General features: G+C 41.6%; 1 long non-coding RNA gene across 3 annotated transcripts; it reads right to left on the bottom strand.

Annotated features, from left to right (window-relative positions):
• Positions 1-1,504: 1,504 nt before the first annotated feature.
• Positions 1,505-23,367, bottom strand: LOC117530515. Of its 3 annotated transcripts, XR_004566405.1 has the most exons (10): positions 23,287-23,367; positions 23,023-23,134; positions 20,279-20,486; positions 17,175-17,368; positions 16,815-16,922; positions 16,487-16,680; positions 12,630-12,886; positions 12,223-12,333; positions 11,762-11,934; positions 1,505-2,746 (listed from the first exon to the last, which is right to left on the bottom strand). It is a non-coding gene; the product is annotated as an uncharacterized LOC117530515 (long non-coding RNA). The 3 variants fall into 3 exon arrangements; XR_004566403.1 differs by lacking the exon at positions 23,287-23,367 and having other exon boundaries at positions 23,023-23,280; XR_004566409.1 differs by lacking the exons at positions 20,279-20,486; positions 23,287-23,367 and having other exon boundaries at positions 23,023-23,280.
• Between the last annotated feature and the right edge of the window lie 987 nt (positions 23,368-24,354).

Here is a 24,354-nt window from a genome sequence, read left to right as displayed (position 1 = left end):
ATGCTCCCGAGTGGAGGCACAAAGATTTAACAAAAAACATTACATATTTATGGGTCCCCGTTGCGAGGCCTGAATATCTGTAAAGCAAAGGGTCTCATGAATAAATAAATATAAATGCAACATTGGTGTTGTTGTAGGGCAGTGATACTCACTATTTTTTTCTCAAGAGCCACATACAAAGAAAAAAACCAGGAGAGCCGCATATGTACATTAACATACCATGCCTTTGCAAATGTGCACAAACGTCCACAAAAAAGACAAAAGCAATATATTTTCAATTAAGATATTTATTACCTTAGTACTGGGATGAGCGGACCATTGCTTGCATGGCCTTGACCTTCTTGATGTTGTATTTGTAGTTTGTTGTTGCAATCACAGTAAGACATTCAAGATGAGCATTTGTCAGTCGGTTTCTCTGTTTCCTCTTGATAGTGTTCATAGTTGAAAATGTTGACTCGCAGGTGTATGTGCTCACGAAAAAAGACATCACTTTCTGCACAAGTGGTTTCAAAGTGGGAAAGCTTGCTTCAGAAACCAAACTCCAGAAGTGGCCAACACCTGTATTGAGTTCAACCTGGAGAATGGCATTTGTTTGCAGCTCAACTATTTCACACTTCAGAGCAGCACGATCACCAGGGCAGAGCTGAGTGATGGATGGAGTGAGAGAGGATACATCCATGTGGAAGGGGTTTTCAATAAAATTGAAAATGTTCTGATGTTCAGTCACATCACTGAACCTGGATTCAAACTCAAGCTTCAGCTCCTCCCAAACTTTAACAAATCCAGTGTAGCTGAAATGCTGCAGCAGTGATGGGTCTCGTGTGATTGTTTCTCTGAGTTTTGGGAAGTGGATGAGTTCTCTGTCAGGTATCCACAGAGCAGTTATTTTGCTTTGGAATGCTCTGACTGCCCTCAGCATGTCACCTGGGAGCTTGTCTTTTCCTTAGAGTTGCAAGGTGAGAGAATTCAGGTGACATGTAATGTCAGTAAGGAGGGCCAGCTGCACAATCCACTGTGGGTCTTTCAACTCTGGCTGTTGCTTCCCCTTGCTGTCCAAGAAGGTGCTGATCTCAGGAAGGAGGCTCAGGAACCGCTCCAGCACTTTCCCACGAGACAGTCATCTTACTTCATTGTGCAGCACTAAATCGCTCTGTTTCATAGTCCTCGATTAACTGTCTGAACTGTCTGTGGTTTAGTGCTCTTGAAACAATGTAGTTGACCACATGCACAACAATTTGCATCACATTTTGAAATGCATTATTTCTGAGTTTTGACACCAGGGCCTCCTGGTGGATGATGCAATGGAAGCTAATGAAATTTGGCATTTCATCCCTTTTTTTCATGAGGCCAACAAGACCCTTCTCTTTGCCTTGCATGCTTGGGGCACCATCAGTACAGACACTTGCGAGTTTGGGCCAGCTGAGATTATTTTCCTCAAAAAATGCCAAAAGTGCATTCAGGATATCCTCGCCTCTTGTTTGGCCCTGGAGTGGTAGTAAACACATTTCCTCTCGAAAAGTTTTTTTTTTTGGGAACCTCACCCAAAAGCACAGCTGAGCTACATCGGTGATGTCAGTGCTTTCGTCCACTGCCATGCTGAAGCAAGGTGGGGCACGCAGATCAGCCAACAGCTGGTCACGAATGTCCTTTCCAATGTTTTCCATCCGCCTCATTATTGTTGAATCAGACAACTGTAGTGCTTTTAATTGTTTAATGATCTTGTCCTTGTTGGCGAAGTCTCTGAACACTATTTCCGTGGAAGCCAAAAAACAGTGTTTAACTGTTTCGGAGTCCAAGAAAGGTTTTTTTGTCCCGGGCCAAAATCCACGCTATCTCAAAAGACGCCTCTGTTAAAAGCTCTGCAGCAGAGCTTGTCTTGTGGATAAGTCTTTGCTGCTCACCAAGTGAAGTGAGCTGTGTTATTTTAATCTTACTTCACTGCCAGGTGGATAATTTTCATTAAATTGTGGGTGCGCTGTTTTGAAATGCCTCTCCAAGTTACTCCTTTTAAAGCAGGCACGGGTTTCATTGCACAATAAGCACAGCGGGGTCGTGTTATGGAGAATAAACAAAAACTCATCCGTCCATTTATCTTGAAATTTCCTGTGCTCATCTTGTATGCTTCATACCTTCCTTTTTGTATTCTGACTTTCCGTTTGGCTGCTTGTCCCCTCATCAGGGTCTGCATGCGGATCTTCCTCATGCTCTCTCCCCTCTCTGTTTCTTGCAACTCTCTGTGTCTTTCCATCTCCTGCATCAGCTATTTTCTTTCCCTTTTTAATTACAAACCAATCCATTTTGTCATCTGTGATTTTTGCATCTCACATCCGAAGCAGCCTATTATATGACATCGCTGCACATGCGTTCACAAATGGTTGGTGGGGTGCGTTGCCAGGTTTGCGAGCTGCCAAGTAAAGCTCGAGAGCCGCGCAATGAGTAACAGGGTTGTAGGGTAAATAACCAGCTGAACGTTTTCCCACAATGGTCACAGGTGTGCGGTTTGTCTCCACTGTGGAGGAGCTGATGTTTCTTTAGACTCTGTGAATGCCTGAAAGTAATCCCACAGTGATCACAGATGTGTGGTTTTTCCTCATTGCGGATAACTTGTCACTTCAGATTCCATGCCAGCTGAAAGCATTCCCACACTGGTCACACTTGTACTGTTTATGGGTCTTTCTTGGTTTGGGGTGCACCTCATTACTCAGAGGAAAGGGTTGAAGTCGGTCTCATTTGTGGTGTTCTGTTCCTGTCACACAAAACAAAAAGATGTGATGTGCAAGTTGTGGAAAATTGTCATGGATTAAACTACATGGAGGTGATTTATCAGAGCCTCCAAGCTTCTACGGGATGGTGCGAGTACATGTCAATTCTGGCGAATCCGAAGGTGAGAATTCGTACTTCCACAACTGGCCGCCCAATGAAAACACGCTTGGGCTGTACTGAAATCAGCTGGTTTGGATTTTGTCTCTAACTTGTTTCTAACAGCCAGCTGATAGCTCTCGTTAGCTGAAATGATGAGATTTATACACCAAGCTGACCTGAAGTTGACTTTATGGACGAGTCTGATCCCTTTCAAAAAGTGAACAATTTACATGCATTTGTACAGAGTTCAGTGATGTTTTCATTGGCCCAAAATGGCCACCACAGGTCCCCGGGGTAAAGTTAGCGGCAACCAATACCAGAAGGCACCTGGGAACTATGACTTTTTGCAGTTTTATTTAATTTAGATCATACTGTCCAGACTTGCTTTGACTTTGCTCAATGTCTTAAAAACAACATGCAGGAGAGATATCACATCTTTTGCATATAACACTGTCTGCATTGTTCAGAAAGGGCACGATTTCTATACAGAACAGCGCTCCACTGCTTTGCTTCAATGACAGCAAGGTCCCCTTCTACACCTGACTGAGAACTTGTGGGCCCTTCATAAAAGTGAGATTACAGTGAGGGAAAACAACACCTTTGGGAAGCTGCTGTTGAAACTCCACAAAACATTTGATCATCAACAGATCAAGAAACTGAAACTCCATGGATGAAAGGCTCATGTTAGTAACTGAAAATAAGGGTGGCTACATTAATCCCTGAATATTTTTGAAATGTCAAAAATGTATGATAACTGATTTATTTGTTATACTCAATCTAATAAACGAAAATAAGTGAAAATGGAAAATTTTAGTTTTTCACTGTTGCACACGTATTTCCCTGAGAAGCCTGAGCTGTGACCACATGTTGGACTCCATCAGGGCTGCCTCTTGTCTCAAATCCTGTTCTTGATGTTCATGGACAGGATTTGAAGGCGCAGTCAGGGATGTGACAACTTAACAGAACTCTGATTATGCATTTAAAAGTTAATAATACCTCAAGAACACTTATGTTTGGAGGAAAACCTTTTATCAGACTTTGAGTCCTGTGGGGTCAGCTGGAGATCCAGATTTAATATTCCACTGGATAATCTGAGAGAAGAAAAACATTTCCCCAAATCAACAACAGTTTTATAACTGCTATGTTTGAGCCGTAAATGGACACATTCTGTTGCCTACCCTGATGTCATGTACCCACAATTCTGTGTGCATTCACATGCCCTCCACATTGAAAGTGGTGGCAACAAATAGAGTTGTCACGGTAATGCTTTGCACTGGAATTAAATATTCACGGTTGATGTTAAAATTTACAGGATTCTACTGCAGTGCAGAGAAGGTGAGTGTTGGCTACATTACTTACATCATCACTACAACTTGAATGTTTGGGAGCATGGTGGCTCGGTGGTTAGCACTGCTGCCTCATAGCAAGAAGGTCGTGAAATCGCTTCCTAACTGGTGCCTGTGTGGAGTTTGCATGTTCTCCATGTGGTTGTGTGGGTTCCCTCTTGGTGCTCCGGCTTCCTCACACTTCCAAAGACATGCAGGTTGGGTGAATTGGAAACTTAAAATTGACCATAGGTGTGCGTGTGGGTGTGAATGTGTTTGTCTGTCTGTATGTGGTCAAGTGATAGACCTGTCTATGGTGTACCCCACCTCATGCCCTATGACTGCTGGGATAGGCTCCAGCAAACCTGTGACCCTTACTTGGAGTAAGTGGATATAGAAAACAAAAGAATACAACTTGAATGTATGTGGTCTCTTTTCAGTTTCCTATGTACTTACTACTGAGAATTTCTTTAATTCAATATGGACTTGTGTCTTGATATGAGCAATTTTCCACTCGGTCTACGCAAATAGAAACACTCTGGCACTAGGTAAATAAATGGACTGCATTTATATAGCACTTTTCCATCTGCATCAGACACTCAAAGCACTTTACACACTAATGCCTCACATTCACCCATGTGAGGGTGCTGCCATACAAGGTACTCGCTACACATCGGGAGCAACTAGGGCAGGGGTGGGCAACTTGTTCCAGAAAGGGCCAAGAGGGTGCAGGTTTTCTTTGCAACCACTGACTCCACCAGGTGATTTCACTGATTAACTGATTCCATCTGCTCAAAGTGATATTAATCAGTGAAATCGCCTGGTGGAGTCAGTGGTTGCAAAGAAAACCTGCACCCTCTTGGCCCTTTCTGGAACAAGTTGCCCACCCCTGATCCAGGGGATTAAGGACCTTGCCCAAGGGTCCTTAGTGATTTTCTGGTCAGGTTGGGATTTGAACTGAGGATCCTCTGGTCTCAAGCCCAACGCTTAACCACTAGACCATCACCTCCCCCTAGGTTAGTGGTGTCAATCACTTGTCCAGCTGTAGAAGCACTAAATCATACTTACAGTGGTTCAACAAATTGGAATCAGCCTAATAAAGGCTTTTAAGGATACACTAAGGATTCACCTGAACTGTTTTACAAATATATAAAAAAAACTAGAAGCACTGGGGTCATTGACGCCATAACTGTTATGTGGGCCGCTGAAGAGGAGGTACTGCTGGCCCACTACCACCAGAGGGCGCCCTGCTTGGAGTGCGGGCTCCAAGCACGAGAGGGCGCCAGACCCAGAGGAAGTGACAGCTGTCACTCATCACACCAGCTGTCACTCATCTACACCACTACTTAAGCCGGACTGCAACTCCACCTCCCCGCCGAGAAATCGACTACCATTACAAAGGTAATTTCTCTGCTGACAGACACTTTGTGTGTTTAACCTGAACTTCTGTTACAGCCGTTTTCCTGGAGTGTTTCCTTGTCTGAGGGATTGCCGTTTGGTGTGACAGCGATGGCTTCGCCTCACATCCCAACCCAGATAAGTGGTTGAACCAGGAGCTGTACGAGTGTGTGATTGGAGGTGGAGGTGCTCCCTCCTAACTGTGTATGGACTGTGAATTACTGAGTGTGCGGACTCACACTCATACATCTTATTTCTGCTTTCTGCCAGCAGTAGCAGGGTCGACAGCCGAAGACAGAGGCCACCTGGGGACTCGGGACTTGGCGGCTCCGGTGTTCTTCAGACCGTTGGTGGTGGAAGCCGTGTGGGACGCGGCTTCTCTCGTCAGGGGTCTTCTATCTTCGAGCCTGCCCACACGTCACCTGGTGTTTATTGACTGTGCAAATTTCTGTACATTTAGTTGTGTATTATCACAACATTAAATTGTTACTTTTTGGCTTACTCATTGTCCGTTCATTTGCGCCCCCTGTTGTGGGTCCGTGCTACGACACCTTCCCTACAATAACATCTACACGCCGTGGAATCACTGAACCTAAAAAAGTCTAACAATGATGTTTGCTCAGTAGTAAAAAAAGTTTCATCTGCTGTGACTGGATAGCATGTATCCTTAGCGCCTGGCATCACAGTTTATTGCAACTTGCACCTTTCCCAGAAGCTAGTCATCTGAGCACTGATATTGATATTGCATGTGCTCATAGACAAAAACAAATAAGAGACAAAATTCAATTTATTATTCAACTAAACTGCAAATATATGAATTTTTTTTAACATTTATGAAACACTTCTCTAAACAAGGCCATAGGGTCACTGACCCTAAAGAGATTCCTTCCTTGGCACAGTGATCTATTCAACAATTCAGTGTTACAACCAAAACTATGATAATACACTTTTCTTTCCTTTATATCTGACATCCTTGACCATGAAAACATACCACTAGAACTTGGAATCACTTTTATGTCTTTATTAGTTCAAAAGTTATTGTATAAAAACGATTTTTCGGTAATGGCGGTTTTCTTCTGGATCTAGCGCCATAACATTTGAAGCTACATCAAATCTGATGACACCTTACTGAATCAGTACAGATTCAGCTACAATTTGGTGTTACTTGTGCATCTCTAGCTTCATTTGTCACCTCAGACTGACATTTTCTATTTTCCCTATATTTTTGCATATTCTGGATCACCAGATCCGGAATCTGGATCCGATTATCACCAAACTTTGTTATTTGATAGAACATTTGACTATGTTACACCCTAATTTTTTTTCAAGCCTTTCTGCCTTGTTTTTGTGGAGTTAGAAACTAGAATGTCAAAATTCCCCTTATCCCGCAATGGTGAAGAATCCTTTAAAACTTCCTGGATCCGGATCGTGATCCGGATCACCACTAAAATGTAATCACTTGTTCCTCTTGTCATTTCCAACCACTCCACAAAATTTCATCAAAATCCGTTCAAAATGTTTTGAGTTATCCTGCTGACAACCAGACAGACAAACAAACAAACGCGACCGAAAACATAACCTCCTTGGCGGAGGTAATAAGAAGGTTTGCCCCTCATTAGTGGGTCCTCTTAGGTCCCATATGGGCAACCTGGTAACGGATCCCCAGTTTGTGGCAGAATGATTGGCCCAGGCTTTCCCAATGGTCTATGTTGCAGAATCCATAATCCAGCTCCTCATTGGGACTTTAATATACAGTTGAATGGAAAAGTTTGGTCACCCCTGATGATTTCCATGATTTTCCTTTATAAATCATTGGTTGTAGTAGAGAAGCTTGAATCTTCGACTGGACTGGGTTGCTTGACGCGAGGACGTTTCGCTTCAAAATCGCAGAAGCTTCCTCAGCTAAAATTCTTGCTCTGATAGTCTGACTTCTGTCTTGACTCTTGTAGAGAAGAATAAACAGAAGCCACAAAAGATGGAGTTTTAAACCTAACAGACCCCTCCTACCGAGAGGCAGACTGCTATAGGCTAGTGACTAAACAATAGCTCTAATTAGCACCTATTGTGCTCTAGTTAGCACCTTCCTAATGACATAGCAGCTGTCCCTCCTAATGATGGGACGGACCCTCTCCTGATGGCTCCCTTGATGACAGAAGTCAGACTACCAGAGCAAGAATTTTAGCTGAGGAAGCTTCTGCAATTTGAAGCGAAACGTCCTCGCATCAAGCAACCCAGTCCAGTCGAAGATTCAAGCTTCTCTACTATGGAAACCACCTGGACAACTGAGAGCCTACACAGAAATCATTGGTTGTTTGGATCAGCAATTTTAGTTAAATATATCATATAGCAGGCAACCACAGTGATATATGAGAAGTGAAATGAAGTTTATAGGATTTACAGAAAGTGTGCAATAATACTTTAAACAAAATTACGTAGGTGCATAAATTTGGGCACCCCAACAGAAAAAAATACATCAATAATTTAGTAGATCCTCCTTTTGCAGAAACAACAGCCTCTAAATGCTTCCTATAGCTTCAAGTGAAAGTCTGGATTGTGGTTGAAGGTATTTTGGACCATTCTTCTTTACAAAACATCTCAGGTTTGTTGGCTTCCAAGCATGGACAGCCCACTTAAAATCACACCACAGATTTTCAATAATATTCAAGTCTGGGGACTGAGATGGCCATTCCAGAACATTGTACTTGTTCCTCTGCATAAATGCCTTAGTAGATTTTGAGCAGTGTTAAGAGTCATTGTCTTGTTGAAAGATCCAGCCCTGGCGCAACTTCAACTTTGTCACTGATTCATGAAAATTGTTCTCAAGAATCTGCTGATACTAACTGGAATCTATGTGACCCTCAACTTTAACAAGGTTCCCAGAACCTGCACTGGCCACACAGCCCCACAGCATGATGAAACCACCTCCAAATTTTACTGTAGGTAGCAAGTGTTTTTCTTGGAATGCTGTGTTCTTTTTCAGACATGCATACCGCCCCTTGTTATGTCCAAATAACTCAATTTTAGTTTCATCAGTCCACAGCACCTTATTCCAAAATGAAGCTGCTTTGTCCAAATGTGCTTTAGCATACCTCAAGCGGCTCTGTTTGTGGCATGTACAGAGAAAAAGGCTTCCTCTGCATCACAGCATGATACAGCATCTCTTTGTGCAAAGTGTGCTGTATAGTTGAACGATGCACAGAGACACTATCTGCAGCAAGATCATGTTGTAGGTCTTTGGAGCAGGTCTGTGGGTTGACTATGACTGTTCTCACCATCGTTTACTTCAGTTTATCTGAGATTTTTCTTGGCCTGCCACTTCGGGCCTTAACTAGTACTGTGCCTGCGGTCTTCCATTTCCTCACTATGTTCCTCAGAGTGGAAACTGACAGCTGAAATCTCTGAGATAGCTTTTTGTATCCTTCCCCTAAACCATGATGATGAACAATCTTTGTTTTCAGGTCATTTGAGAGTTGTTTAGAGGCTCCCATGTTGCCACTCATAGCAAAGATGCAAAGAGGGGAAACATTTGCAAATGCCCATCTTAAATACCCTTTCCCATGATTGGATTCACCTGTGTAAGGAGGTCAAGGGTCAATGAGCTTACCAAACCAATTTTGTGTTCCAATAATTAGTGCTAAATGTATTCAAATCAATAAAATGACAAGGGTGCCCAAATTTATGCACCTGCCTAATTTTGTTTAAATAATTATTGCACAATTTCTGTAAACTTCATTTCACATATCAAATATCAGTGTGTTTGTCTGCTATATGATATATTTAACTGAAATTTCTGATCCAGATAACCAATGATTTATAAAGGAAAATCATGAAATTTATCAGGGAGGCCAAAACGTTTGCATACAACTGTATTATTTATGGTCAATGAAATCTACAGACTTCTAATAGCTATTGATGCCGCTTCTACTATGGGTCCCCTAGTATCCACCCTCAGCTCCTTTACAAATGCACCCAACATTTAGCAAACCCTGTTTTCTTCATTTCTGACCAATCCCTCCTGACCAGCACCCTACCTTTGGCTTGGAAAAAAAAAATCTATTGTAATACCAATGTTTAAAAAGGATCCCGACAAAACCACTAAATTACCACCGTATTAGTGTAACTTCTGTGTGTTGCAAGACTTTGAAAAGATTAGTAGTTTCCAAACTTTACGAGGTCTGTTAGAAAAGTATCCGACCTTTTATTTTTTGCATTAACCTTATGGATTTGAATCACATGTGATTGCATCAGCCAAGCTTGAACCTTCGTGCACATGCATGAGTTTTTTCACGCCTGTCGGTTGCGTCAATCGCCTGTGAGCACGCTTTGAGCGAGCACTGGTCCTCCCCCCTTGTCGGATTTTCATTGTGAGGAAAATGTCTGAACGGCTGGAGCAGCGTTGCATCAAATTTCTTCTGGATCTGTTCCTAAATGTTTAGAATCTGCAGTGATTACTTGATTTTGTTCAAAAATTCTGGAAAAAGTGGTTTCATGGCAGCTCGTGGACCAGCTTACTGAGAACAATCTTTTTGAGCCATTGCAAACCGCCTTTAGAAAATATCACTCCACAGAGACAGTGCTCACTAAAGTAGTGAATGACCTTCTGCGAGCAATGGACTTGGACACCACTGCGGTTTTGGTGCTGTTAGATCTTATTGCAACGTTTGATACCGTGGATCATTATATTTTACTTGATAGGCTGGAGAATCATTTTAGGATTACTGGAAGTGCCCTTGTGTGGTTAACGTCATATCTGTCCAATCGTTCTCATTGTGTTTTGCATAACACTACGTCTAATCTTAGTGACATGAAGTTTGGGGTTCCACATGATCAGTCTTTGGCCCCCTGCTTTTCTCCCTTCATGTAGCACCCCTTGGGAATATACTGTGGTGTTTTGGGATTGCCTTTCATTGCTATGCTGATGATACTCAATTGTACATGCTGATAACTGCTGGTAGTCTCATTCACTTAAAATCTTTGGAAGATGTCCTTGCATCAGTGACAAGTTGGATGTCTAGTAACTTCCTACTTTTAAAATCTGATAAGACTGAAATGATGGTTCTTGGTCCAGCGAGGCATCGGCATCAATTTGACCAGCTAGTGCTTAGCTTAGGTTTGTGTGTTATACATTATACGGACAAAGTGAGGAACCCTGGCGTAATTTTTGATCCTACGTTGTCCTTGATCACCACATTAGAGCCATTACGAGGACTGCTTTCTTCCATCTGCAAAATATAGTGAAGATTCGCCCCATCCTGTCTATGGCTGATGCTGAGACCCTGATTCATGCTTTTGTTTCTTCTAGATTGGATTATTGTAATGTTCTATTTTTGGGGTTACTGCAGTCCAGCATTAGGGGTCTCCAGCGGGTTCAGAAGGTTGCTGTCAGACTTTTGACACAAAGCAGAAGGTTTGACCATGTTACCCCCATTCTGGGATCTCTTCATTGCCTTCCTGTCTCTGTGAGAGCAGACTTTAAGGTTTTGCTGCTGACCTACGAAAATGTTCATGGATTGGCACCCTGCTACCTGGCCAATTTGGTGAAACCCTATGTACCGGCCCGGGCTCTGCATTCGCAGGATGCGGGACTACTTTGTGTTCCTAGGGTGAAAAAAAAAAGTCAGCGGGTCAAAGAGCCTTCTCTTACCGTGCCCCTGCTCTGTGGAACAGTCTCCCTGTGTCAGTGAGGCAGTATGATTTTGGGGACATTTTTAAGTCTAGGCTCAAAACGTTATTTGTTTTCCCATGCTTCTGATTATGCCATTACAATTTTTATTGTGCTATTTGTCTTTTATTTAATTGTGTCTTTTAAATTGTGCTTTTTAATCTTTTAATTCTTTTTTATCTGTTTTAAAATTCTTTTTATGTGAGGCGCCTTGACACAATGTTGTGAGTTGGCTCGGTATAAATTGAATAAACTGAAATTAAATTGAAATTTGGGCGGCCTTATACCTTTAAATTTCAATCAATTCTGATCTCATCTCTTAATGATATTGCTTCCCTGGACTCATTCACAAGTGTGCTTAAAAAAAAGAAGAAAAACTGTGAAAACACTCAAAATTTAAACAGAAATTCAAATCATAATGCAAGCCTATTTACGTAACATTTTAAATATTTGTTTATGAACTTCTGATTATATAATGAGGAGTATTTGGTTTAAAATTAAATATTTCACTAACCTGTAAGGGTCAATCCAATGAGGATCCATTTTTCGACCTTTGTGCCTGACTTTTGTCATTACGTGACGCAGCACAGTGTCACCAACATCAAACTTGAATGTTCTGACTGCCTTCAACTTTCGGGCCTTGTAGGACTTCTGTTTTTTCTGGCAAATTTCTATGTTCTTTAGTGCCTGAAGATACCCAAAAACTATTAAAGTTGATCTCTACATATATACATATAGGAACAGGAATATGACAAGCATAGAAAATGTTCATGTTCACTGTTTGTCCAATTCCATCAAGCAAATCACATCACACAGGTCATCCGTTTTACCCACACCAATATAAAACAGAAAAATGGTTGTGTGCGTTTTCCCAACATATCAAAAACTGCGGTTCTCATGTTACAGTAATTTCATCTGTTGATTTAAAATGTTACAGTAATTTCATATGTTGATTTAAAATGTTTTAGAATATACCTGTTCATGGGTGGACTGCACTCTTTCCTCGCAGGCTGACACCATTTCTTCCAGTTCAGCCTCATCTACATGTGTTAGATTGGGTGCAACATCATCCGTTACCGGATCCATCTGAAAGGACACAGTCATACATATCCCAAGAACAGCTAAATGAAATGGAATGACAGGCTGGGTTTTAGACCCATTCTGACTGCACAGCAGTTAGGCTAAACATCACCAAGGGGACTGCAGTGGAGAGAGTAGCTTAATGAACAAAGTGCGGAGGAAAAAAAAATTCAATACCATTTGGCTTTTACATGACAGCTATGCAGTACTTTTCTTCTCAGAATAAGAACAATTTTGTATAGTGCTGATTTTTTTTCTTGTAGCTTTCAATGTAAAATTTCTGGATCTGTGGCAAAACCTACCTCAATTGGTGATCGAGCATGACGGTTGAACATTAGGAAAAGGGTGTGAACTTAGTTGATGTCTGTTTCTGTGTTCTGATGGAAAATGCCATTTCCTCAAGGTATTCGGCCCAATCATCCTGGTGCTCATCCACCAGCTTTGTCAGTCGGACCTTTAAAGATTGATTTGTATGTTCATTGAGCTGATTGGCGTGTGGGTGGTAACCACCGACGATGGGCCGCTTTATGTTCAGCTGCTTACAAACTTCTTCATTTACCTACGGATTATCAGCAAAACAATGACTCATTAACAACCTTGCAGTCAAGGATAATAGCATTTTTAAATAGTGGTAAAAATCTGTCAGTTTTACTAAAAAGAGGTATTGTTGAAAAATAGTTTGTCACTGAATAAACAGCTTTTTTGGCAGATTTATTTTCAATTTAAAGGAATCCTTACATATCAAATCAAATCAATTTTATTTATATATCGCCAAATCACAACAAACAGTTGCCCCAAGGCGCTTTATATTGTAAGGCAAGGCCATACAATAATTATGTAAAAAACCTCAACGGTCAAAACGACCCCCTGTGAGCAAGCACTTGGCGACAGTGGGAAGGAAAAACTCCCTTTTAACAGGAAGAAACCTCCAGCAGAACCAGGCTCAGGGAGGGGCAGTCTTCTGCTGGGACTGGTTGGGGCTGAGGGAGAGAACCAGGAAAAAGACATGCTGTGGAGGGGAGCAGAGATCAATCACTAATGATTAACTGCAGAGTGGTGCATACAGAGCAAAAAGAGAAAGAAACACTCAGTGCATCATAGGAACCCCCCAGCAGTCTAAGTCTATAGCAGCATAACTAAGGTTCAGGGTGGTTCAGGGTCACCTGATCCAGCCCTAACTATAAGCTTTAGCAAAAAGGAAAGTTTTAAGCCTAATCTTAAAAGTAGAGAGGGTGTCTGTCTCCCTGATCTGAATTGGGAGCTGGTTCCACAGGAGAGGAGCCTGGAAGCTGAAGGCTCTGCCTCCCATTCTACTCTTACAAACCCTAGGAACTACAAGTAAGCCTGCAGTCTGAGAGCGAAGCGCTCTATTGGGGTGATATGGTACTATGAGGTCCCTAAGATAAGATGGGACTTGATTATTCAAAACCTTATAAGTAAGAAGAAGAATTTTAAATTCTATTTTAGAATTACCAGGAAGCCAATGAAGAGAGGCCAATATGGGTGAGATATGCTCTCTCCTTCTAGTCCCTGTTAGTACTCTAGCTGCAGCATTTTGAATTAACTGAAGGCTTTTCAGGGAACTTTTAGGACAACCTGATAATAATGAATTACAATAGTCCAGCCTAGAGGAAATAAATGCATGAATTAGTTTTTCAGCATCACTCTGAGACAAGACCTTTCTAATTTTAGAGATAATGCGTAAATGCAAAAAAAGCAGTCCTACATATTTGTTTAATATGCGCATTGAATGACATATCCTAATCAAAAATGACTCCAAGATTCTCACAGTATTACTAGAGGTCAGGGTAATGCCATCCAGAGTAAGGATCTGGTTAGACACCATGTTTCTAAGATTTGTGGGGCCAAGTACAATAACTTCAGTTTTATCTGAGTTTAAAAGCAGGAAATTAGAGGTCATCCATGTCTTTATGTCTGTAAGACAATCCTGCAGTTTGGCTAATTGGTGTGTGTCCTCTGGCTTCATGGATAGATAAAGCTGGGTATCATCTGCGTAACAATGAAAATTTAAGCAATGCCGTCTAATAATACTGCCTAAGGGAAGCATGTATAAAGTGAATAAAATTGGTCCTAGCACAGAACCTTGTGGAACTCCATAATTAACCTTAGTCTGTGAAGAAGATTCCCCATTTACATGAACAAATTGTAATCTATTAGATAAATATGATTCAAACCACCGCAGCGCAGTGCCTTTAATACCTATGGCATGCTCTAATCTCTGTAATAAAATTTTATGGTCAACAGTATCAAAAGCAGCACTGAGGTCTAACAGAACAAGCACAGAGATGAGTCCACTGTCTGAGGCCATAAGAAGATCATTTGTAACCTTCACTAATGCTGTTTCTGTACTATGATGAATTCTAAAACCTGACTGAAACTCTTCAAATAGACCATTCCTCTGCAGATGATCAGTTAGCTGTTTTACAACTACCTTTTCAAGAATTTTTGAGAGAAAAGGAAGGTTGGAGATTGGCCTATAATTAGCTAAGATAGCTGGGTCAAGTGATGGCTTTTTAAGTAATGGTTTAATTACTGCCACCTTAAAAGCCTGTGGTACATAGCCAACTAACAAAGATAGATTGATCATATTTAAGATCGAAGCATTAAATAATGGTAGGGCTTCCTTGAGCAGCCTGGTAGGAATGGGGTCTAATAAACATGTTGATGGTTTGGAGGAAGTAAAGAAGGAATCATATCCTTAAACCTAGTTACAGCACTTTCTGAAAGACTTCTAGTGTAATGAAACTTATTCCCCACTGCTGGGTAGTCCATCAGAGTAAATGTAAATGTTATTAAGAAATGATCAGACAGAAGGGAGTTTTCAGGGAATACTGTTAAGTCTTCTATTTCCATACCATAAGTCAGAACAAGATCTAAGATATGATTAAAGTGGTGGGTGGACTCATTTACATTTTGAGCAAAGCCAATAGAGTCTAATAATAGATTAAATGCAGTGTTGAGGCTGTCATTCTCAGCATCTGTGTGGATGTTAAAATCGCTCACTATAATTACCTTATCTGAGCTAAGCACTAAGTCAGACAAAAGGTCTGAAAATTCACAGAGAAACTCACAGTAACGACCAGGTGGACGATAGATAATAACAAATAAAACTGGTTTTGGGACTTCCAATTTGGATGGACAAGACTAAGAGTCAAGCTTTCAAATGAATTAAAGCTCTGTCTGGGTTTTTGATTAATTAATAAGCTGGAATGGAAGATTGCTGCTAATCCTCCGCCTCGGCCCGTGCTACGAGCGTTCTGGCAGTTAGTGTGACTCGGGGGTGTTGACTCATTTAAACTAACATATTCATCCTGCTGTAACCAGGTTAAGGCACGTGAAGATTACACTGTGAAACAAATCGTTATCTAGTTATCTAGATCAATCTAACTGCGCAGATTAAACAGTAAATAAACGTTTAGACTATTGTAACAGTTTGTTTTCATGTCTAAACAAGAAGGAGTTGCGTCGACTGCAGTTGGTACAGAACTCTGCAGCAAGAATTCTGACGCAAGCTAACAGAAGGACTCATATTTCCCCAATTTTAAAGGAGCTTCATTGGCTACCAGTGTCCTTCAGGATCAATTTTAAAATTTTGGTTTTAACTTTTAGAGCTCTACATGGCCAGGCGCCTCCCTATATCTGTGACCTTATACAGCCTTATGCCCCTGCCAGGGCTTTGAGGTCTGTGGACCAAAATCTGTTGATGGCTCCTCGCACCCATTTTGCAACCAGAGGAGAGCGATCCTTCCAGGCTGTTGCTCCCAGGCTTTGGAATGGTCTCCCGCTCTCTCTGCGCTCACTGGACTCTGTCGATACTTTTAAAAGCCAACTTAAGACTTTCTTTTTTACTCAAGTGTTTGCTTAGCTTTTAGGCTGCTCTGTGATCCTATGTTATGTTTTATGTTTTTATGTCTCGGCCATTGTCTGATGTTTTGTGTGGTGTACTGTGCTTTTATGTTGTGAAGCACCTTGTGGCTCTTGTCTGTGAAAGGTGCTATATAAATAAAATTTACTTACTTACAGCAAAACACCACTGTGCTCCGGAACAGGAAATGATACAATACCGCAGTGAGAGCCAACCTCCAGTAGAGGCTAGTATATACTCACAACATGGTCACTTACATATTTGTCAACTTACCGCTGCAATAAATTCATGTCCTTGATCAGATAGTAACCGTTGTGGTGCACCCCATCTACACACAAAAACCTTTATCCCTTTGGCTACTCCGCTGACTGCTTTAGTTCTCAGTGGGAAGAAATCCACAAATTTAGTAAAGTAATCTGTAAATGCTAGTACATATTTGTAGCCATCTGTAGTCATGGACATTAGACCTGTGAATGAAATATCATTAAGCCAAGTCTTAAATGTCTGCTAGAAAGTTGAAAATCCTTAATAATTGTAGATTAACAATTTAAATTTACTATCAAAAAACTACAAATCCACTAGACCTAGTATGAATAACTACCAAATAAATCCATTCGGACCAACTGCAATGGCTCTTTTACATAGATTGGGTGCAACTCTGGGGCCTTGGTTTAATTTTATGTCGCTGGCACCCATCACAGCAAGAAATCTGAAAAAACAATGCACAGACATTATTCTGGATTAGTGATTATGAAACTTATTTAATGTGAGGTTTTATGAGCATTATAATTGTGGCCATTATAATTATTATTCCAAAATTCCCAAGTGAACATTACAATTGTTTCTTTTGGCGAACAATAAGATTTGATCACCTACAAAACTATTTGACACAGAACAAACCGCTAATTATATATTAAGTTACAAAATCCTAATGCAAACAAACAACATGTTGAGTACATACATATTCAATTATGTCCCCTTTCATGCCATTCCAGATATAAAACTGAGATATCTTGGCAAGGGTGCTGTTGATTCCACTGTGTCCTCCCATCGGGTTTGAATGGTATTGTTGAAGGAGATCCATTATTTGACTCAGTTCTGTTATGACTTTTTTCCTCGACTTAGACTTGGAACCAGTGTAGAACAACTCTTGTCCTGTAAATATAACAAAAATGTTAAATATAGCGGGTAGAAACCCATGTGACTTACACGCAACCAACACACACAGTTCAAAGAATCTATGACATATAACATGACATAGTACTTGCAGTCAGACTGAAATCATAGTTCTCAAAAACAGAGAAATTATGAAAATAATATTTTCTAGTAATCATTTCAGCTCAACTCTGTCTTTACTTATAAACCACATTTAAAACAACCGCAATCAACCAAAGTGCTGTACACAATAAAACATTAATAAAAATGCAGCAATTACAATAAAACTAAGCAACTAACTCAATACTATAAAATTGATAAAATAAATGAATTAAAATTACAGTCCACTTAGAAGTGATTAAAAGCCAGGGAGAAAAGGTGTGTCCCTTGGTAACATCTACGAGAAATTGAATCATGGATGGCTACTGATACAACTGGATTCTAAATCATCTTCTACAGAATGACAAGTTCAAAGTGTGAAATTAAAGTTCTCAAAATAGATTTTCCCCCATAATCACTAATCCATGACCGCCGTGTCATATCTTGTCTCATATCATGTCACAAACTTATTACTATGAATCATCCCTATCAAATCCAAGGGTCTATTTGAGGCCTTATCAAAACTATAACCAGAAGCACGGTGTGGTCTGGCTTGCCTCCCCCCCAAAAAATTTTAAACTTCAACAGAAGTTTGTTTTGATGCCTTCATCACAGGGCCATAACTGAAAAATATACTTTCAGTGAATATGAAAACTGTTTGACAGTGGCTATAACTTTAATACTTTATGGAATACAGTTTTCATTCATTTTTGGTCAAAAATCAGGATTTTACGCTAAAAATATGCATGGCTATAGGATAATAACAGTGCATAATGTAATAATCATCCAGACAAAAGATGTTGCCACATATGGAATCCTTATGACCACACTTAGTGAAACTACAGTGCCTGGAAAAAACTTGACGTAGGGTCCACGCGCATAATAATGACAGACGGATCCTTCATTAGCTAGACTCCCATTGCATTGCATGAGAATGAGAGTCAAAAATCAGCTTCATAGAGAAGCCCACAGCAAGCCAAAATTTTATTCCAATTAGCATGATTAAACCATTAATTTGTAATTAGCCTGTAACGCCCTGTGAACACGTCAAAGCAGAACAAGGTTTGTGGTTAGTGCGCTTGGTTTCAGTGCAGAAGGTTTCTAGTTTAAACCCCACCCCTGCCACATTTCTCCATGTATTGTGGAGTTGCATCAGGAAGGGCGTCCGGCATAAAACCTGTGCCAATTCAACACGAAGTTCTGCCTCAGATTTGCTGAGTGTAAACAAGGGAAGCTGCCGAATGGACTTACTACTATATCTCTCTGGTATCCGTCTGTCTCGGGAGACAATGGAGCTGCGCTGTGGGTCAGCCGATAGTTGGGTTGTAGCGCCTGCTATGACTGAAGAGCCCGATCCTGGATCGGCAGACTCTGTTGCAGGTGCTGCAGGTATAATTTCCAGTTTCTGTGGGTGCTGACTCTGCTCGCTGTCATCGTTGGAGTCTCCTTTCTTCCCAATGCTCCTCCCTCCTCGCTTCTGCCAGCTGGATGCCACTCTTGGTGGTAAGCCGCCAGCTGTCACAGTCTGCTGCTGATGTTTCCAGGTCTGTTGGGCTGATGTTGCTCGCTCTGAGGTCACGCTTACAGACATCCTTGTGGCGTAGTGCAGGCCATCCTGTGGGTCTGGAGCCAGTGGCTAGCTCACTGTACAGCATATCTTTGGGGATACGGCCGTCGTCCATGCGGACAACATGACCAAGCCAGCATAGCCGTCTTTGGCTAAGTAGGGCAAACATGCTTGGTGCTCCTGCCTGAGCCAGTACTTTGATGTTTGGGACACGGTCCTGCCAGGTGATGCCCAGGAGTCATCTGAGGCAGCGCAGATGGAAGGCTTCAGCATGCGTTCTTGATGGGAATACAGGGTCCATGTTTCGCTGCCATAGAGAAGAGTGCTCAGCATGCAGGCTTGGTACACTTTCATCTTGGTGTTGGTGGTCAGCGTGGAGTTGTCCTACACTCACTTTGCCAGGCGAGCCATTGCTGATGATGCTTTGCCAATCCTTGTGTTAAGCTCAATGTCGAGGGAGAGGTTACTAGAGATGGTAGAGCCCAGGTAAGTGAAGTTCCCAACCACTTCAAGGGTATGGTCACTGATGGTTATGTGGGAAGCATTACTGACATCTTGACCCATAATGTTGGTTTCCTTGATGCTTATGGTGAGACCAAACTCAGTACAGTCAGAAGCAAAGCTGTTGATAAGCCGTTGTAAGGCTTCCTCTGTATGTGTGGTGAGGGCAGCATCATCTGCGAACAGCAGCTCTCTGATGAGAATTTTCTTTACCTTGGTCTTTTCACGGAGGCGGGCCAGTTTGAAGAGGTTGCCATCACTTCTTGTGTGAATGAAGACTCCATCTTCAGTCTGGTTGAAGGCGTGTCTCAGCAGCAGTGAGAAGAAGATGCCGAAGAGTGTTGGTGCGAGCACACAGCCCTGTTTCACCCCACTCTTGATTGGGATGGGTTCCAAGGATAAGCCATCATATTGGACAGTACCTTTCATCTCCTCGTGGAAGGACGTGATCATTTTCAGTAGCTTGGGAGGGCATCCAATCCTCTGGAGTAAGGTGAAGAGACCTTGTTTGCTGACAAGGTCTCTTCACCTTACTCTTCTTACCTTCACCACTCTTCAGGGAAGCCGCCAAATGGACTTACTACTATATAACAACACATATTTATGGCAGGCAACACCTGTGTTGTTTCTAGTTTTTGACAATTATACTTTATTATATACATTTCTTGTCATTATCCGAACGTAGAATTTTAAATCATTTACAGCCATGTAGTCACAGTAATTTAACTACCAAACATACTCACTTGCAGCATCCCATTTGTGAGTCTTGGCCTGGTTTCGTACATTGCGAGCTTCTCTCTTGGTGAGTCCTTTTGGCATCTTACCGCTTTGTAGATAGTCACACAGGAGATGGTACCTTTTCTTGTTCTCTGCCAGTCTATCTTCCCTGGACATATGACTCGATGGATTGTTGGGGTTGGCAGATACTTGGTCCTCATCTTCTTGATCAACCTGGTCAAGAGTCAGAGAACTTGAAGAATCAGACTTGTTTTTTGTGGCAGTATTGGTCTGGCTTGTGTCTAATGGTTTGTAGTCAGGAGTTTGACTGACAACGAGTACAGTTGTTTGGGTTTTAGAGGTACTGTCACTGGCACTGGTCTGAGAGATGGGGACAATCGCTGAGGAGGTATTGTTGTGTGGGCCGCTGAAGAGGAGGTACTGCTGGCCCACCACCAGAGGGCATCCTGCCTGAAGTGCGGGCTTCAGGCACAAGAGGGCGCTGCCGCCTCTTCAGGACAGTCAGACGTGGCAGCTGTCAATCATCATCTCCAGCAGCTGTCATTCATCAACCACTCCATAAAGCTGGATGACATCTCCACCTTGCTGCCAAGAAGGTAATACCTCAGCCGTGATTGTGCCGTGCGCACATTATTTTCTCTATTCTGTGATATTGTTTCAGGAGTCTACTCACTGTTGTTGTTCTGTCGGAGTACGGAGTGGTGACAAAGTGAAGGGTGTTCACTTGTCACACCGCACTACAGAGACAACCGGAGTTGAACTGTCAATAAAGGTGGAGGTGTTCTTTCCCACTTTAAAAGAAGTCTGACTGTTCTGACTGTGTTACTGGGTGTGCACACACCCACCCTTGATTGTTTCTGCTTCCTGCCAGCAGTACCAGATCCGACAGCCGGAAACAGTGACCACGTGGGGACTCGGGACTTGGCGGCTCCAGTATTCTCCGGGTTCGGTGGCAGTGGAAATCGTGTGGGTTCCGGCTCCTCTCTGGAGGGACGTCTTCTATCCTCGAGCCTGCCCACACGTCACCTTTGTAGACTGACTGCATACAAATTCTGTAATCATCTGTATTTCGTTGTGCACATTCACAACAGTAAAGTGTTCTATTTTCGGCTCATTCATTGTCCATTCATTTACGCCCCCTGTTGTGGGTCCGTGTCACTACACTTTCCCAACAGGTATGGCTATATGCATTTTTGTGATACATGTGGTAGTTTTGGTTGAGGTGATACTTTGGGGAGATGGAAGACTTGTGTTGGATATGGTAACTATGGTAAGAGCGTTGTTGGGTAATGATGTGGGAGTGCTTTGGGGCTTGAGCTGGAACTTTTGTCAATACAGTTTGGTGTCTGCTAAACTACTCACTATTTTTAGTTGAAAACAGACTTTGTAGGTATATGGTTTTTTATTTAGTAACTTTGTGAAGTCCAACTGCAACACAACATATTTAACTGGGGCACAGGGATGTGCACCATTTACAGTGGGCTTGTTATCAGCCATAGAGGATCAAATTACTGCCAACCAAAACAATAACATATCTTACCTGCAGTGATAACAAAATGAATTATACACATTCACAAATCTAATAATTGATGTTGACTATATCAGTGTATCTTCTTCTCACTAAAATACATATTAATAAAAGCACAACAATAATTTACTAGCTCTACTGCAATAATCCAACTGTGTAAGATTTATAATCTTATTATACAATTAAGATTATATAATAAGATTAAGATTAGATAAGATTACATAATCTTTCTAACATAAAGCCCCCCTCCAGAAGCTGGTTTTAGCCATGCTCATGCTCCACCAAAGCATTTACTCAAAAAAAATAAAAAATAAAAAGTCCGCGACAAATACGTATTATTATGTCATTACACTGAACTTACTAAACAAAATCAATGAATCATCTATCAGAATTTATTCACATTAAGCCTGATTTTGGTCAGCACACAAAAAGGCAAACTCGACAAAAAGGAAAGCCCGACAACCGGCCGGCACTGGCCTCCATTTTGGAGTGAGATTTTTCACTCCTAAACGACCAATAGGAGAGCATCACTGGAATTCCCACTCCTAAACGACCAATAGGAGAGAAGCGCTTGCGCCACATCAACGTGAGGCTGACATCAGCGTCTTGGCCGCAAACCAATCACAGGCTAGGAGAGAGAGAGGCCTAAGCACCCAGCTCAGAGTGCCGCTCTCAATGGAGCGACAACACACAGAATGTGTCTCTTTGTCCCAGATTGATCTCTTTCAGTGCAGCTTCTTGTTCTGACTTTAACACGAAGTTAACACCCAAGTCTTTCATCGTCAACTGTAAATGGTCATCAAAACATTCCAATCATAACTTTCTGAACTCTTCGGCGTCAAACTCCATCGTGTCAATGTTTACAATGTGTTTGAGCAATAACAGGTGAAGTTGCTCATAAATTTTAAGTTTCTTAACTATTAATTATGGCCTCTCTTAAAACTTCAGTTAACTTTATAATTTTATTACTGGTAAATTTTAGAATTGATTTAGATGACATATACCGATTATCTCAATTATATGGGAACTACTTTTTGCACAGGAATTCAACAAGCACGTCGGCCGCGGGCGCGTACTAACACAGAATATACAGAAACTGGACGGTTGTTCGGCCATAACGAGAGCGGCCACTTTTAGCTTGTCAGAAAGCGAATGTACAAATCTAGTACGGGGCAATCTCAGTACGTCAGCTTATCCCCATATACCAAGTTCAGTGCTCACCTCAGAATACGAATGATCACCTGCAACGCGTTTCTTCGGTGATGCCGACAACATCTTTTCTTTTTCCGCTGTTGAGTTTGTGGGCCGCGTAATTAGCTTCTTAAAGACAAACCTGCAGAGGATAAAAGTTAGCTTCGTTGTTATCCGGTTCTTTTAAGAGTATTTTTTTTCGACTGACTTGTAAAAATATGACGTGTCAGACAAATATATAGGTAGGTTTGTGTCTCTCAGCGGTCCATAACTATATATTTTTTTGAAACGTACACATCTTACACGGAAGCCATCTTGCCCGTCCTCCTCGCGCGGGGTAAACTCAGTACGCAACAAACTCCCCATTAGTCGCGCACGCGCAGACAGCGAATATACAAACCTGGCATGAAAGTCTGGAGGTAATCTCAGTACGTCCGTGGCGGAGCCCAAACCTTAAACATCAAATTTCGTCAGAATAATCAAAAATAGATGCAACAGTTTATCTCGGACTTGAAATGTGGTTGTGGGTTAATAAGGCGATGCGACTCGCAAGAGTTCGCGCAGATTTTGTGGGAAGAACTCAGCACTTTTCAGACTGACCTGCTGCAACATTAATGAGCAAAACGTCACTTCTCAGGAAGTAACTATTCGTACGTAGTAACCGTATTAATAACACCAAAATCTATTCGTACGTAGCGAAGACTTGGAGGTTTTTTTTTTTTTTAGTATTATTAGATTTTAAACTTTATTGCAAGAAACAAGAAATTTACAGAAACATTTGGCAAAGTACAGTGAGTCATCAAACATAAAGGCAACTGGCAAGCTTGAAGATGGGAATTACAGAGTACAACTGTCTAAGAAGTTATTGTATAATGTACCTGAAAAGTGTGTGTGTGTGTGTGGGGGGGGGGGGGGGTGCTAGAGGAACTCCAACAGCTTCAGTTCCTCAAATAAGTAACAAAGCTTCACATTTTTGTTCTTCATTAACTTTAAGGAAGAGAAATAAAGACATAATTCTTTGTGAAACACAAACATTTGCGGCACTGATTAGCGGTAATTTTTTTTTTTTCTAATTTTTTTATATAGCGCCAAATCACAACAAACAGTTGCCCCAAGGCGCTTTATATTGTAAGGCAAGGCCATACAATAATTATGTAAAACCCCAATGGTCAAAACGACCCCCTGTGAGCAAGCACTTGGCTACAGTGGGAAGGAAAAACTCCCTTTTAACAGGAAGAAACCTCCAGCAGAACCAGGCTCAGGGAGGGGCAGTCTTCTGCTGGGACTGGTTGGGGCTGAGGGAGAGAACCAGGAAAAAGACATGCTGTGGAGGGGAGCAGAGATCGATCACTAATGATTAAA

Source organism: Thalassophryne amazonica, chromosome 1 (genome assembly GCF_902500255.1).
Source record: "Thalassophryne amazonica chromosome 1, fThaAma1.1, whole genome shotgun sequence".
Classification (NCBI taxonomy): domain Eukaryota; kingdom Metazoa; phylum Chordata; class Actinopteri; order Batrachoidiformes; family Batrachoididae; genus Thalassophryne; species Thalassophryne amazonica.
Note: the sequence above shows the minus strand (reverse complement) of the source record. Positions and strands in the feature narration are given on the sequence as shown.